At 34.9% G+C, this 15793-nt stretch overlaps 1 protein-coding gene across 1 annotated transcript in view; it reads left to right on the forward strand.

The window, feature by feature from the left end:
• Positions 1-220: 220 nt before the first annotated feature.
• LOC145690399 (uncharacterized) overlaps positions 221-15793 on the forward strand; it is a 32588-nt gene continuing 17015 nt past the window's right edge. The window contains exons 1-2 of the mRNA XM_081765241.1: positions 221-376; positions 11057-11178. The gene's annotated coding sequence lies outside the window, so the exon portion shown is untranslated. The remainder of the gene's footprint in view (positions 377-11056; positions 11179-15793) is intronic.

The raw sequence follows: 15793 nt of genomic DNA on the forward strand, positions 1-15793 counted from the left end.
CATACTCCATAAACTTCTTGGTTCTGGCCCCTTTAATGTAGATTAAATAATTTTCACCATGTCTCCACCTGTTCTTTACGCCTATTATCTATATTTACAAAACTCTGCTTTACGTCTCATCTCTGAAAATTCATTTCTTTCATCCATCTTTGCCTTTTGAAGTTACCGAGAGAGATCTTCGCTTAGGTAAGTGAATGTCGAAGAAGCAGAAGAAGAAGAAGAAGAAGAAGAAGCGCTTGATTTGTTGGTGGACAGAGTGTGTTTTGATGCTGCCTCGGTGATACAACACAGATGAAGTACACAAATATGAAAATTCGTTTTAATGGTTAAATATAGGTTCCTTAACTGGATTTGGATATTCAAGTGATTGTTGGAGGTAATAATAATAATAATAATAATAAAAGTGGTATCAAATAGCTCAGGTTTATTTCTGCGAAGCTGGTATTTTGAAAGATTACAAGTACAAATATTTCAATTATGCCCAGGATAAAAGCAATAAATATCAGTAAGAAGCGAATTGGGAGTATGTTTAGTACAAGGGGTCCAGAAGCACGTAAAAAACACAAAATTTACAGGAGAAATGCATGATGCAAGTACTTAGACGTAACATAACGTAACCAAATCTAAGCTAACCTAACATAAACTAACGTAAGCTAACCTGAACTAACCTAAACTAATGTAATATTAGTAGAAATCAGCGAAATTCTATCAATTTTTGGAAAATTATGAGGGAATCCTACACTAATATAACATAAACTAACCTAACGTAACCTAAACTAGCCTAACCTAACTTAAACTAACCAACTCTACCCTAAACTAACCGAATGTAGGCAGAAATTACAAAAATAGTAACATTTTTTAGAGAAAAGAGCTGGACCCCTTCTGCTAAACATAGGCCGCGAATTGATATAAGCGTTATTAAAATAAATGGTATATTTTTGGAACTGGGGAACCAGAATATTTTGCTTAAATTTCGTACTTTTTTGCTATATCTTCTGCATTTTTTTTTTTTTTTTTTTTTTTTATGATTTAGGTAGGTTAGGTTAGGATATTTGAATTTGGGGAGTCAGAATTCTTAGCTTAAAATTTGTACTTTCTTCCTACATTTTCAGTTTTTGATGGTTTAAGCTAGGTTAGGTTAGTAATGACAAGTAACATCAACTCATTTCTCCTGTAAACATGTTGATTCGCCCCCCCCCCCCCCAGTTCCAAAATTATCCCAAATAAATAAATCCTCAAGAGATCTTCTTTCCAGGAATAACATCAGAAAGTAAATAATTTTACCACAGGTAAGTATCCCCGAAAACATTTGTGCTGGGCGATGTGAATATACCGAAATAAGCATAGATAAAGTTTAAAGGGACCACCCAGATTCAATTTACGAGACGTGCAAAAACCCTAACTCTTGTAGGTTTACGATACATTACGTCGTGAAACACTTTTTGAGCTCTAATTGATAATTAACACATTCTGCATACTTATTTCCGTGGCGTTTGTCCAAATAATTGCGTACAGATTAATAGTATAGCCTATGTGTAAACTGATGTGAACTCTTACGGGTGTAGTTACGCGCCCCGGACCAATTACATAAAAACTATTGTGTAAGAAACTTACCGACCTGTCTGAGTCAGAGCAGGAGCGTAGGAGAAAGTCCAGCGCCAAGGTGCGTTCGTAGAAAAAGGCGCGTTGGTGGCGGAGGGTATGTGCACAGACAATGATAGTAAAAAAAAAAAAAAACTTTATATCGCATATAAATAACGTACTTGTATAGGTTAGAGCACTTGTCATGGTTTGACATTAATAACTGTATATTTGTAAATATGACATACACGTTTCCTATGTTGTGCAGAAACATTCCCCCAGTGGATATGTTAGACAGTAATTCACTCACTCTAATCGTAGTATTATGGGTTGATACTTGTAAACACAAAATACTGATTTTCTGCATTATGCAGAAGTGCTCCTCCAGTGGAAATTAATATTTTAGACAGATCTCTTACATATGCACTCATTCATTTTAACCGTAAAATTATGATAGTATATTGTAAATCTACATCATCTAACCAACTTTAGCTAAGTTGCCACTAAAGAGTATGAGTGTAAACAGTTGACTATAATGAGCGTCGAAGTGGCGATACGTTATTAGATATAATATGTGCCATCTCTGTGGATTTTCCTGCATCGCCCAGTTATTCGGAACTGCAGTAAGCCACTGGTCTTTCAGGTTGGGGGTTGTGCTCGGCCGATCACCCGGCATTTAAAACGTGCGATCGAGCAAATTACAAAGGTAAGCCTCGGATGCGGACTGCTTTCTTGTTTCGGCAACCTCGTTATGGCCGGTTTCTGATAATTGATTTGTGATTTGGAAGACGCATGAACTCGGAGTCATGAAACAGGGGTGTGAAGCGTATGCAGTCCCAGCAGGACCGAATAGAGTGGTGCCCTAAATGGTTGATGGGAGTCTTGGGAAATGGATAGACGTCTTCTTTCGTATAAAGTGGACGCGCACCCATCCTCACCGGCTGTTGTATGTGTCCAGTGTTCATGTTGTTCGGGGTTCAAGTCTTTAAAAATATAAAATACAAAAAAAAAAAAAAAAAAAAAAAAAAAGCTATTAAAACACAAAAATGTAAAATAATAAAAAAGCACAAAAAGGTGAAAAAAATCCGCACATTTTCTTCTTTGTGGACTGGTGGGGTCTATCTTCTTATTCAACAGGCTGTTTCTTTTTGTCCGTTTCTTTTTTTTCTGGGGCTATATTTAATTATATAAATGTATATTTAATATCAACTTTTTATGGATACTAAAGTTTTAAAGTGGAATCCGGGCTTTACCCTCTCGCAAAAAGCCCAAACCAAATGAGAGCGAGACAAGCTCTCAAGGTGTAGATATTGTGGAAAAGACAAGTATCGTGTTGCCTGTAGTTCGATATCTTGTAATTAAAGATAAAGATGCTGATAGTGCCAATGCTGAAGCAAATTTTCAGAGTGCTATTTAAAGCTTGCCCCCCTTTCTTCATTAATAAAATTATTACTTATAACGCTAAACCAGTTAAAGATATCAAGAAATTACGGAATGGCACTTTGTCGGGGAAGCGGTCGACGAGAAGGAAACAGCGAAAGTACTCAGATTAACCTGTCGGTAGAACCCCATCGTCTATTGAAGGTCTCTCGTGGTATAATATCAAGTTGGGACCTGCTAAATGCCAACGAGGAAGACGTGACTAACCAATATGTTGTAGAGATAACTTGCATCAAAAGTAAAAAGTGTGGGGAACTCGTTGCTACTCAGTCATTGATTCTTGCTTTCAGCTTACCTGCACTTCCGGAGTACTTGAAGGCTGGTTATGATCGACTTAAATATGGGGTTCCTCCTTATATTACCAGTCTCGTGCGTTGTTTCAAATGCCAACACTTCGGACACACCAGCATGTCGTATAATGCGAGTACTGTTGTCATGCGAATTGTGGCCAGAGTAATCATGGTGTGGAGCCCTATACATCGACTGAGTCCTTTTATATCAACTGCAAAGACGAACTTTCTGCTTGGTCTCGGGATTGTCCAGCCCTTCACCTTGAGAAACTTATCCGAGAGCTAATGATCGTTGAAAAAGTTCTCTGCTGGCGGTGCTAAGTGTCGCTTAAAATAAAGCAATCCTTCCTCGCTTTCTGTGCATTGTGCTACTGTTGAAGTTACTTCTTGTAAATCTGTGGCAATCCAGACGTCCGACGTTTCCACCTACAACAGATCTTGTTTCCAATCAAAGTCTAAAAATTCTGACTCCAGTCGCATCGACGAGTGAATCCCCTCAGAACCTACCTGTTTCTATTAGTTCTGCCGAAGCATCTTGTTCCCCACAAAAGTTCAGAAACTCAGATTCCAGTTGCGTCTACTAGCGAATCCTTCAAAACTCCACGTGTTTCTTTTAATTGTGATCTTCGACGAAGTCCAGCTTGTCGCTATTCATCTTATATGGCCGGCCTAAAATTTGGCCAAGATATACACCAGATCAGGGGATACGGTTCTTTCCTCGAAAAGAGCAAAATCTATACCTGTTCGTAGCCACCTGCAGTTTTTTGTAATCTGAAATCTAACATGGTAGAAGACGACCTGATGGATACTGAGAGGACGGTAATAAGGTTTGCCTTAAATGTTAGTCTTTGTTCCTATTATTACCATTTATTGTTGTTATATATTTTAATCTACTGTTACTATTATTACTACTTGTTAAATTTATATATTTTCTCTATTGTTACTATTTATTGTTATTGTTACATATATTAATTATTTTATCTCTTATGTTTTATTTCTAGTTTGCAGCATTATTCTTATATTTTACTATATTCATTTTTATATTTTATTTAAAGCGGTCCGTTTTTGAGCAGTCGTGTTGATCGTGACGGGGACAAATAGCCTCGATTATGATGTTCTCATTAAACCTCAATCAATGAATCTGTGGATTTTCGCAGTAATACCCATTCCTAGCATTTGTAATGGTTTCACGCTAATAACACTACATTTGTAACATAAAATTCAGCTTTTGTATACTGTGCAGAAATACTCCGTCTAAAGGCTCACATGAGCTTAGAACGGAATCCAAACAGCTTGTCGGCTTACATTCAAGAGAAATTGTCCTCCACTTGGACTTGGAATAGCAGAATGCAAGTTCCACTACTTCACTCCAACACCAATAGTATATTCGCCTATTCGGAAATCAGAACTGTCCCGTTTCATTAGAAAGTTCGGTTGTCCGGTCAGTAAATTTCTTAAATCGGGAAACTCCCGCCTTGGTCACCGGGAAAATCCTGTTATTACTTTGCATATAAAATTTTACGGTCAGCGTATGATAATCAGTACGCTAAAACTGAGGTATTACATTACAGATTTACTATGTAGATACCATTTATAAAATTAAAACTGAGAAGTCCAGTCCAAGCTAATGTGGGAAGCTACATAGGCAGTCGATAAATTTTGCCAATTTTTATCAACATATTGAAGCAACCTTGGCTTATTTATAAAACAACAGGCATTCAGGCAAGCAGAAATATACAATTTGGTTTTATTTCGTATGTTTAAGCTTAACATTCTTATGTAATACCGAGGTTGTCAAGAAGACTCGCTTAAAGTGACGTCCGAATCGTACTTGGTTTACACTTGAAAGAAGGGTTGTGGTTCGACCGAGAATTGAACGTAGGTCGCGTTGATTAAAAGGTGAGAATCAGGTAAAACTAATACAAATGATATGATATGTGGAAACGTCACCATGCAGTTCAAACGATTTAAAGCATTTTTCATTTTTTTTTTTTTTTGTTTGTTCAAACTTTTTTTTTTTTTTTTTTTTTGAAAGAAAAAACAGCTGGTTTGAAGGAAGGTTTAAACCAACCAACCATGGTAATAAATATTTTAATTTAGTTAGGGTTTATGTCACTTTAGATTAACGAGCTATTACAAGAGAGGTGCAGGTTAAGAATACGATTTTTTTAACTTGTTGATTTACTTATTTTCTTAAGATCTACAGGTAAAAACTGTTAATTCACGAAAGAAGAATATTTCTTAAGGAACTTGCCAGACGCATATTTACCAGAGAAAGGGCAGCCAAGCAGAGGCAGAGGTAAAGGAAGCAGGAGATATACAGAGAGAGAGAGAGAGAGAGGCGTGAGTACATTGATTAGGTCTCAGCGTTGGAGAGGCCTTTGTCTCGCACATGCAAAATACGAAAATTCGTTGCATTGCTAACACTACTGAAACACTCGGCTGCCCATTCTCGGATTAGTATACAGTAGGTTTAACAGTAGCTGGGCGGAACCATCAATAAACGTAGAAATAGCGGTTAAAAGGGTGGTTCATTATTCTACAATTGTGATTTAAAAAATAGCATGTGGTGATTTCTTATAACCCAGGAAATGCAAGGAAAAAAAATTCATGATTGTTTGCCAGTTGTTAGGACCAAACTAGAGATACATTTTCTCAAAAGTCCCCACCCCTCCACCCCCTTTAACATCTAATTTGCAAGATTTTCGATTATCGCTCATATCTCCGTTATTATTAGTCCGATCTTCAAACTCATTTTACACTTTTCTTCATTGAACCACGATCTAGAAAAAGTTATTCTTAACAATTTTCGCTAGGTCTAATACTTTAGGAGATATTCGTAGAAATATGTAAAATTTTATATTTTTATGTGTACTTTTTTTCGTTTTTTGTATTTTTAATTTTGTGTATTCGATAATTCGTAAAAATGCTTCAAATAAAAGTTGTAGAGTGCTTCTTTAGCTTTAAAACGATGTATACATTAATATACTTAGAGGTATGGGAGCAAGTAAAAGGGGTACCTTAAGAGAGCGCAGTACGTGCTCACTAGTACCACACACACTGGTGCCGGCCGGACAGCTGCTCCCTGCAAATTGTTTAGTCGACTTTAATATGTCAGCATAATAGTGAGTGTTTCATATGGTTTGCATCATAAGTGGTGTTGTTTTTGTTTTGTTATTTTGATCTGTTTGTGCTCATTAGGACAATCCATGGTTAATTAATAGTTTTATTGAGATAAAATTTTCGGTAAGTAGTATAGATTTTGGACGTACCTTTTGCTTAGATGTGACTTTTAAGTTAAAATCTCTTATTTATTCAATGTTCCAAGTCTATTTAATTTCATCCTTTTTTAAAATATATATATACTCTGAGCTCTTGAAAACACGCCAGTTGTTAGAGCTATATACGAAGATCAAAATAGGATTTTCACAGAAGTAAATGTACCAATTAGTTTTTTACATCTAAACTGAACTTTGTCAATTAAATTACGTCTCCTCACTATGAAATTCCATTGTTAGTATGGAAACTGGACTATTGTAATTTATCAAAAGTAATACGCAGAAAATTTAATGTGTTTTAATTTATCGAGTCAACTCGTATTGTAAAAAGGGACCAGAGTTACTTCCGTGAAGTTTCGAGAGTACAAACAAACAAAAAAACTCAAAAGCAGCAAGGATATGGAGTGAAGTTTTCTGATTCTATGTTCTCTATTATTGCCGTTCTCTAATATATACATATATATATATTAACACTCCATATATAAGGTGGTCGAATTATGCCACTCATTTCGGAGATATAATCGTGGGAAAACGAATTCCAGAGGCCTGTATTTCAAAAACTATACAACGTAGAGAGCGCAGCTGAAAAACTCAAAACTCATACCTGCTCTATTTAAAAGTGCAGATTTCAAAGCTTTGCAAGGCGTGCGCGAGGGATGTCTCAAGGGAACTGAAAAACCGCCGATGAAATCACTGTCGGTTTTTGAGTCCTTTTAGAATGCCACTGAAGAGTTTTTGGGAACTGCTATAACATTTACTGAACAACATGTGGAGATTAGAGAAAAAAGAAAAGGAGACCAGGCAAATTGGGAAAGTTCGCTACATGGCTTACAGAACACAATCCGTTCACTAATTTATCTAGAAAACTCCTTTCTTTATCATTTGAATATGTGTCTGATTATTCTGTCAAGTGTAATAAGGTTTATGAAATAGTCTCAGCGATGGAAAAAGTAAAAGACAAAAATTTTAGCGATTTACAGTTTCATAGAAGGGACATGGTGAAAACTCAACTAAATCAAAAAAAGTGAAAGTTCGGTCAAAGGAATTGACAGTCAGTCCTCAACATCTTTTCAACAGAATATTGTGTGTTTGTGACAATCCAAACAATTTAAAAGAATACTTATCATATGAGCTAGCATATAGACCACCGTCTCTTTTTGATGTGTCACTTCGTAAAGGCACGAAATCCTCATTGCTGAAAATATTCCAAGGTGGTTTGCAAGAAGATATTGATGTAATTGATGCGACATTTGTAGTCGATGGAGGGTTTCTGATTCATTATGTGAGATGGCCGAGTGATTTCACATATGAAGAAATAGTTAAATATTATTGTGACTATGTAAAATGTAACTATGAAGGAAATGCTACCGTACTATAACTTTTTATGGATATTTGGAGCATTCGACCATTAATGACGAGGAACAAAACAGAAGAGCTGCAAATAAAACTTCATGCAAAATAAACTTTGAGGATAACACAAAATGTTTAACACCCAAAGAAAACTTTTTAGGAAATAGGGAAAACAAGAAAAAAATGTTGCAGGCAGTAGCATCAGAACTGGCTGTGAGTCTACATGGCAGAAGAAGATGCTGATGTTCATATAGTGGAAGCTGTCATAGAAAAACTAAATCGGCGTTCCAAGATCGTTGTTGTAGGTTTCGATACGTATTTATTCCTCCTTTTAGTGGCCCTTACTCCTGAGAAAGAAGAAAAAATAGTACGTATTTTTGTAAACAAATAGGCGGTAAGGATCGAACCAAAGTATTTTATAACACTCAAATCTTGATTGAATAAAACAAATCAGAAGAAGTCTCTTATTTACCCATGCAGTGACTAGCTGCGACACCACGTCTTACTTTTATGGTTTAGGAAAGGTAAAACCAGTAGAAATGTTGAAATCCTTGTCTGACGCTAAGAAGGAAGCTTTGATGTTTACCGAGGATAATATATGCAAAGAAGAATTACTAAGAAATGGAGGACGTTGAGTATGATCTGAACAGATACTCAAACTTGAATAAAGCCCGATATTTCAAATTCACTATGCTCACAAGAAAGTCAAATTTGAAATCAAATTTCGATTTGGCTAAACTATCTCCAACAACAGAAGCACGTCAACACCACTCACTAAGGGTTTATTTGCAAGTACAGAGATGGTTAGGAGTCAATTTGTCAGCTACTGAATGGGGATGGAAACTAGAGGCCGTAAGAGGAAATGGATGAGGGACATAAGTACTTAAACCAGTTACCTCTTCAAAGCCTTTTGCACAAGATGATGATTTATTGTGTTTAGTGTCGTGTTCTTACAAAATGATTGTGGGGATTATTGTAAGTGTTGTCAGATATGAATTGTTCAGGTATGTGCAAACATTGTAATGGTCTCTCATGTCACAACGCTGCAACCATGGCTGAAGATCAATACACAATTGATTATGAATAATAGCATGTATATATTGTAAGTACTGTTAAATGCTTTCAATATAGACAGGAATTGTATATATGAATTATTGATAGGATGGTGTGTAAACAAAAGTAAAGAAATAAATAATGAACATAACGTGTATAAGAAACACAAAATTGTAAATAAAACTCCAACTGACCAAAGCAGTATATATATATATATTAAGATTATATATATATATATATATACATACTGCTTTGGTCAATTGGAGTTTTATATGCAATCTTGAATTTTCCAAGGCTGCAATGAATAATTTACAAGTAACATTAACTAGCGGTGGGTGAGAGGTCCGTGATTCTGTGAATGGCAATGATTATTTTTAATAGATAATATTGTCAATTAATTCACTTCTGCCAGTTGTGATAATGGTGTCAATTAATTCACAGCTGCTGGCTGTCAGTCCAGCACACGCCATACGTGGTGAATAATGGAACAACCCTATATCATATGGGTTAGGGGCAGAAGGCTCCATGAACCAAAACTGACAAAAAATATATACGAAATTGAGAAAAAATACGAGAAATATATTTCACAAAATCGGAAATATTTATTTACGATCATCATTAACCAAGAACGATCAGTGTGGCTTGAGGCAGAAACCGTAAATGTCAAAGCTCAGGTTAGCAGCAAAACCAGAAAAAGAAGAAAAGGGCCCCATTTTTGGATATTGCGTAGGGGTTCACGCGATCTTATGCTATGGTATTTGAAGTAAACGAGGCGAGCGAAGGCACGGCAACTCTGCGAAGTTTGCAATAATAATGAGCACACACTTGGCTCTCTTAAGGTATCCTTTTACACGTTCCCATACCTCTAAGTATATTAATATATACATCGTTTTAAAACTAAAGAAGCACTCTACAACTTTTATTTGAAGCTTTTCTACAAATTATCGAATACACGAAAGTTAAAATATTAAAAAAACGGAAAAAAGTACACATAAAAATGTAAAATTTTACAAATTTCTACAAATATCTCTTAAAGTATTAGACCTAGCGAAAATTGTTAAGAATAACTTTTTTTTTAGATCGTGGTTCAAAAAAGAAAACTGTGAAAAGAGTTTGAAGATCGGATTAATAATAACGGGGATATGAGCGATAATGGAAAACCGTCCAAATTAGATGTTAAAATGGGGTGGAAGGGAAATCACAAGGGGGACGAGGGGGACGTTTGGGAAAATGTATTTCTAGTTTGGTCCTAACAACTGGCAAAATTCAGCTTGTTTCGAATCTTTCCCGACAAAAACCCTTTATTTCCTGGACTATTAGGACAATTTGAACAGTGTTTTTCATATTTATGTTCCTTTATACGCATGCTCAATACCGGTAACGTTCCTGCTCCCTACAGACGCACAGTTCTTCCGGCTTTGCCTTTCTCTAAACAGGAATAAATACTTAGTTTACAGTAATCACCTCAGTTATAACAGGTTATGTGTTTTTCTCACAAATAATCGTTTTAATAGGATGCAAGTTTTCAGACATATCATAAACCTGTATGCCGTTGGTAGGCTGGCGCCAGAAGCTATTAAAAAATTATATGTGAAATAATTCAAAGTTTTCAACAATTATTGCCGGTGGTGCTCCTCTGCTTTGCCTGTTTCAAGTGGGATATGCGTCGTCGCCAACAAAAGAAAATCGTAGATGTTAGGTTATTTCCACTATGAAATATGAGCTTCACTGTTACATAAATTTGACCTTGTTCTTAATCAGTACAACATGAAATTCAGCAGCTATAAGATTAGAATTTGTTATGTAAGGAGAGCTAAATGGATGTGCTGTATAAGGAACTAGTTTGGATGTAGATTCAAAATTTTTTTTAAAATCACAAGATAGATACTTTATTGTAAAATTGAAATATTTCAGACGAGAGTAGCTAAAGTCCTTCTGTTACTGCTGATTTTCTCCCATCCGCTTGCTATTTCGGACCTGGCTCCACATACATTGACTTGAAAGTGCAAGTGTTCTGTGAAAGTAATTTGATCCAGGAATTATTTGAGCTCATTTTCTTTATAGGACAGACAAAAACAGTTAATGGTTAGAATATAGAAACCCCATCCTGCAAGAGATGCGAACGTGAGTCCTGCGCAAGTCGAAATATCAACACAAACTAAAAAGAAGAGGACCAGGAAGCAAAGGTGAGCACATTGTTATAATTCTTTAAAAACTTTTTTAATTGTACGGATAAAGAAAACTTACAAACCTAATTTTTTGCATGAGATTTTGATCAATGAATTAAGTTAAATTCTAATCTTTTTCTCTATTATCCTCCAAGAGCCGTGAAATTAAAATATCTGTGTTAAATTGACAGATTTGTTCTGTAAAACGGCGTATTATACTACGCTTTGTCACATAATATACTTTTGATTACAGCCACAAATGCTTATGCATTATAAACAGTTGATCACTTTTATTATTATTATTATTATTATTATTTTATTTTATTTATTTATTTATTTATTTATTTATTTATTTTTTTTTTTTTTTTTTTTTTTGTCACGGTGAATCATCATTTTGTGGTACAATCAAATCATAGTATTCTAGTGGAAAGACACTTTACAATAAATAAAACGTTTGAGTAATTTATGAATGTAGGCGCGTGTTTTCTGCATAACATCCTATTTACAGCTCGAATATCTCAGTGTCGCTCTAATTCCCAATATTAAAGAGTCATACTAATAGATTTAGAGTTGCAACAAACCACGAAAAGTCAGGAAATTTTAGAAAACTTAGAATAGTGAGGAAATTGGTTTTGTGGTGTACAAATATCGTGTGGATGGCTTTTCTCGTGGTTCTCCCTTTATTCCACTAACTCCTCCAATGTACGCCATAATAGCAATGTATATTCAGGAATCTCTATCGAATTAACCATATTGACGTAAATAACTCACAAAAACTAATTTTTAGGATAAAATAAAATAATAAATAAATAAATTTTCGTGTACATAATGCGTAGAATTTTTCTCATCTTTCTTTGTCAGAATCTTTCTTTGTCCGAAAAATAAAATGAAATTTTCCTCATCTTTTATTTCGAGGTAAATGTATGTTTTGCACCTTACAATGGGTTTTTCCGTTTCCTCCCACTTTCTTCGGTCCACCGTTTGGTCACTATCTTGGGACAACGGTGGCTCAGTAGTAGAGCGCTTAGCTTTAGTGTAAGGTCCCTGGTTCGATCTCCGGCCAAGTAAATTTGTGGTGGACAGCGTTGTGTTCATGGGTTTTCTCGGCGTACTCCCTTTTCCTCCCAATTCTCATTCCACCGATTCTTCTATCATCATTCATTTTTCTTAAGAGGCAGCAAAACAGCTAGTGTGGATTGAGAGCATCAATTTCACATGAGCCATAAACATTTTATTTTATTTTATTTTTTAATGGCACAATAGTTCAATATAAGCTACAGATACGTTAATGCAGCTGCACCAGTAGAAGTTTCATGCGCATATTAAACTTGTAATTTATTATAATAATAATCCAAAACTCCGTAAGGAATTCAATGATAAACAAGGAAACGCTAAATAATTTTAATAAGTTTAGGATGCCGGTAAAATATTGTTTTAAATGCACATAAATTGTTTTCGGAAAACAAGATTGTGAAATTTATCCCAAATAATAATACCAATTGAGAATGCTCCAAGATCATTGCCAGAACGAACTTAAAAAGTAATAATAGTTTTGAAATTTATATGAAATTGTATATTATATTTATTTGCTTAAATTCAGTAGATAATGCACTTACATATTTGGAACCTGCATATTAGGGAATCTATTGAATTAGCTATATTGAGCTGTCATTTTCTATCACCGTATATATACTGAAAATGCAGATATAACCAATGGCCACCGGTTACTATTTGGTACCACAATGTTCACCATCCTCTTAGTTATTGATCAACACCAATATGATCACTCTATGACTTACGGTTCCCGAGATGTGACTCCTTAAATCTCCCGAAATCGGAACTTTTTTGGCCAATATCTCAGGAACGGTAAGAGTGAAGCGAAAAGTTCCATCATTTCTTTAGTTTTGATGCTCTATCGAGTGGAGGGCTTAAAATTGAAAAATTCGCAAATAACAGACAGACAGACACACACACACACACACACACACACAGACATAGAGAATTCAGTAACGTACGAAACATTACTATTATTTCAAGAAACTTTTCAGTGAAGGATTAGTTGCTACAAGTAAAAATACCTCGACTTTGGGTTACAAAACAGTTTTCCACTGTCTTCCCTTCCCTTTATCGGTTTATTGCTAGTGGGTCATCCTTCAGACCTCAGGTTTCGGGTCATGCTATTCTTGTTTCTGACTTATGTAATTAAAAATAAAAAATCCCTTAAAGAAAAGGCAGCAGAGAAAACAAATTTAAACTATATTGGACCTAGCCAGTATATGGTGTAGCATGAATAGGACTTGGATATGATTAGTAAAATGCAGTAACGGCATTCTTCAGCGCCGAAAATATAGAAAAATACGACACTTTTCACTTTTCATTTGAAGTACCCATATACCGACTGATATATCGAGTGCCCATTTACAACCCTTGTAAAATCCAACATACAGTATTTTGTATTCATTGGACTTCTGGTATGAATCTATAATTACTCATTATAGTACAGAAAATGCGATACAAAATTTACAAATTGTAATAACATAGATGCATCGATTTTCAAGTTTTTAAAATGTTTTTAAGAGTATGCTTCCGGTTCCATACTCTTCCGTATAAATTTTGTCAAAATGTAATGATAGTTTTCCGAAGTAGACCAGGAAACACCTTAATGGATGCGGTGTGAAAGCCGACTTCAATGTATAAATGTTCACACATATCTTCGATATATGTGCACCGACTGACTCTGTTTTGGTTTCAAAAAGTGTACTTTCTCGTTGATTCCATATAACTTTTATCAGGATCTATAAAATAAAAGAGTCATGGGAGCTAGACCATGAAACTCTTCAACAGCTGATAATGTTAATACTGTGTGTATGTTATGTATAATGTCATTACGCGTGTACCGATTTGATGGAGAAATGTTTACACATATTTCGTAGGCTGACCCCTTTATAGGAAGCTAGTGTCCCACCTTTATATTAGGTATCCATCTAAACTACTGGGGTAACAAGAAAAATAGAGACGCTAAAAATTAGAAAAGAAAAAATAACTTCTTTTAAAAAAAATATTAATTGATTTTAAAAATGGCGCTAGAAAGCAAGAAATAATTCCTCATTATTATTATTATTATTATTATTATTATTATTATCTATAAAAAATGAAGTTCGTGCCGAGTCAAATAAATAAATGCCTTACAAAATTACCATCGAAGCTATAATATATATATACATATTTGGCACAGATTTTTTATAGATAAATAATGAATTAGGACCTGCTTTTCAGCGCTGTATTATTATTTTTAGCTGTTCAACGTTATTTATTTATTTATTTATGTGTGCGTTTATGGTGCTTTCTTGAAGACTGTTAATATGTTTCCTAAATTTTTTTATTGCCATACATACAGCACATATTCTACGAACAAAATAACCCGCAAATTATTATTGGCAAAAACGATATACTTTTTTTTTTCGACAAGATTTCACTAACAACATGTACTGTGATTTTTTGTATTTTTTTTTTTTTTTTTATTTGCAATATCAAGTTTCTATGTAATTTGCTGATAAGGCGAGTGTATATTATTGATAGCATTGGCGTACCAAGGGTGGTTTTAGGTTTGAAATAAGCCCTCGAGGAAGATGTTATGGACAAATAAACATTGACTATATATATATATATATATATATATATATATATATATATTAAATTCACACTTGTCCTAAGAGGAGATGAAATTGAATGTTTGAACCAGAGGCGGCTCGTAAAGAAGCCACACTGGCAAAAATTTAAGTCTTATACAACAATTAGTACACTAATGAAAATTTCTTCGTTTAGTTGTAAGTGAAAATTTAATTTTACCGGTGTAATTTCCTTCACGGGCTGCCTCAGCTTGAAACCCTCATTACGAAATTAGTGTTGTCGACATGACGAGAAACTTTATCACGTGAGTCAAGTCGGGAAATACCTTTTAACGTTCGAGACGTGACGAGAAACATGAAAATTCCGTTTAGTAATGAATTGGTGGTGCGCTGGAGTCCTTGGTCTTGGTCTGGATCTTGGTTTTACACACCTAGTCTTGGTCTTACTTCCAAGAGTCTTGCAAGTCTTGCTTTTAGGAAATCTTATGCTTTCCATATGTAAATTTTACAGTGGATAAAAGAAGAAATAAGAGCTACGCGTACCAATGTCTGTCTTAATGCATCAATAATAATGTAAATCTTTTTTTTTTTTTTTTTTTTTTTTTTTTTAATGTAATATTGTTCACCATTATGTGAATGTGATAGGACAGTGTACAGGGTTGCCGAAGTTCGATGCCACATTTCGCTTTAGTTTTAGGAAAACCAGTAACATGTTTTGTTAGTTTACTTTTAGTTTACCTGTTGTCCTAAGCATACAACTATTTTTCGTATTATTTCATAGAATCCAATCATGCGCTATCGTAAGTGAATCAAATGATGATCAAAGTAAATCAGACACATAATTTCTTCCGTTGTAACAGTTTATAGAATTATGCCTTCTGTCGTCTTCTGTCACTGCCATTCTCTTTGCTCAGGGTAAGTTGCAAAGGAAGACCAAAGATACACGGAGATTTCTAATGTTTACTCCTATTGCTTGCTTTTACTAAGGAGGGCTCGTGTCCGCA

Source organism: Thermobia domestica, chromosome 7 (genome assembly GCF_964235325.1).
Source record: "Thermobia domestica chromosome 7, izTheDome1.hap1.1, whole genome shotgun sequence".
Lineage (NCBI taxonomy): Eukaryota > Metazoa > Arthropoda > Insecta > Zygentoma > Lepismatidae > Thermobia > Thermobia domestica.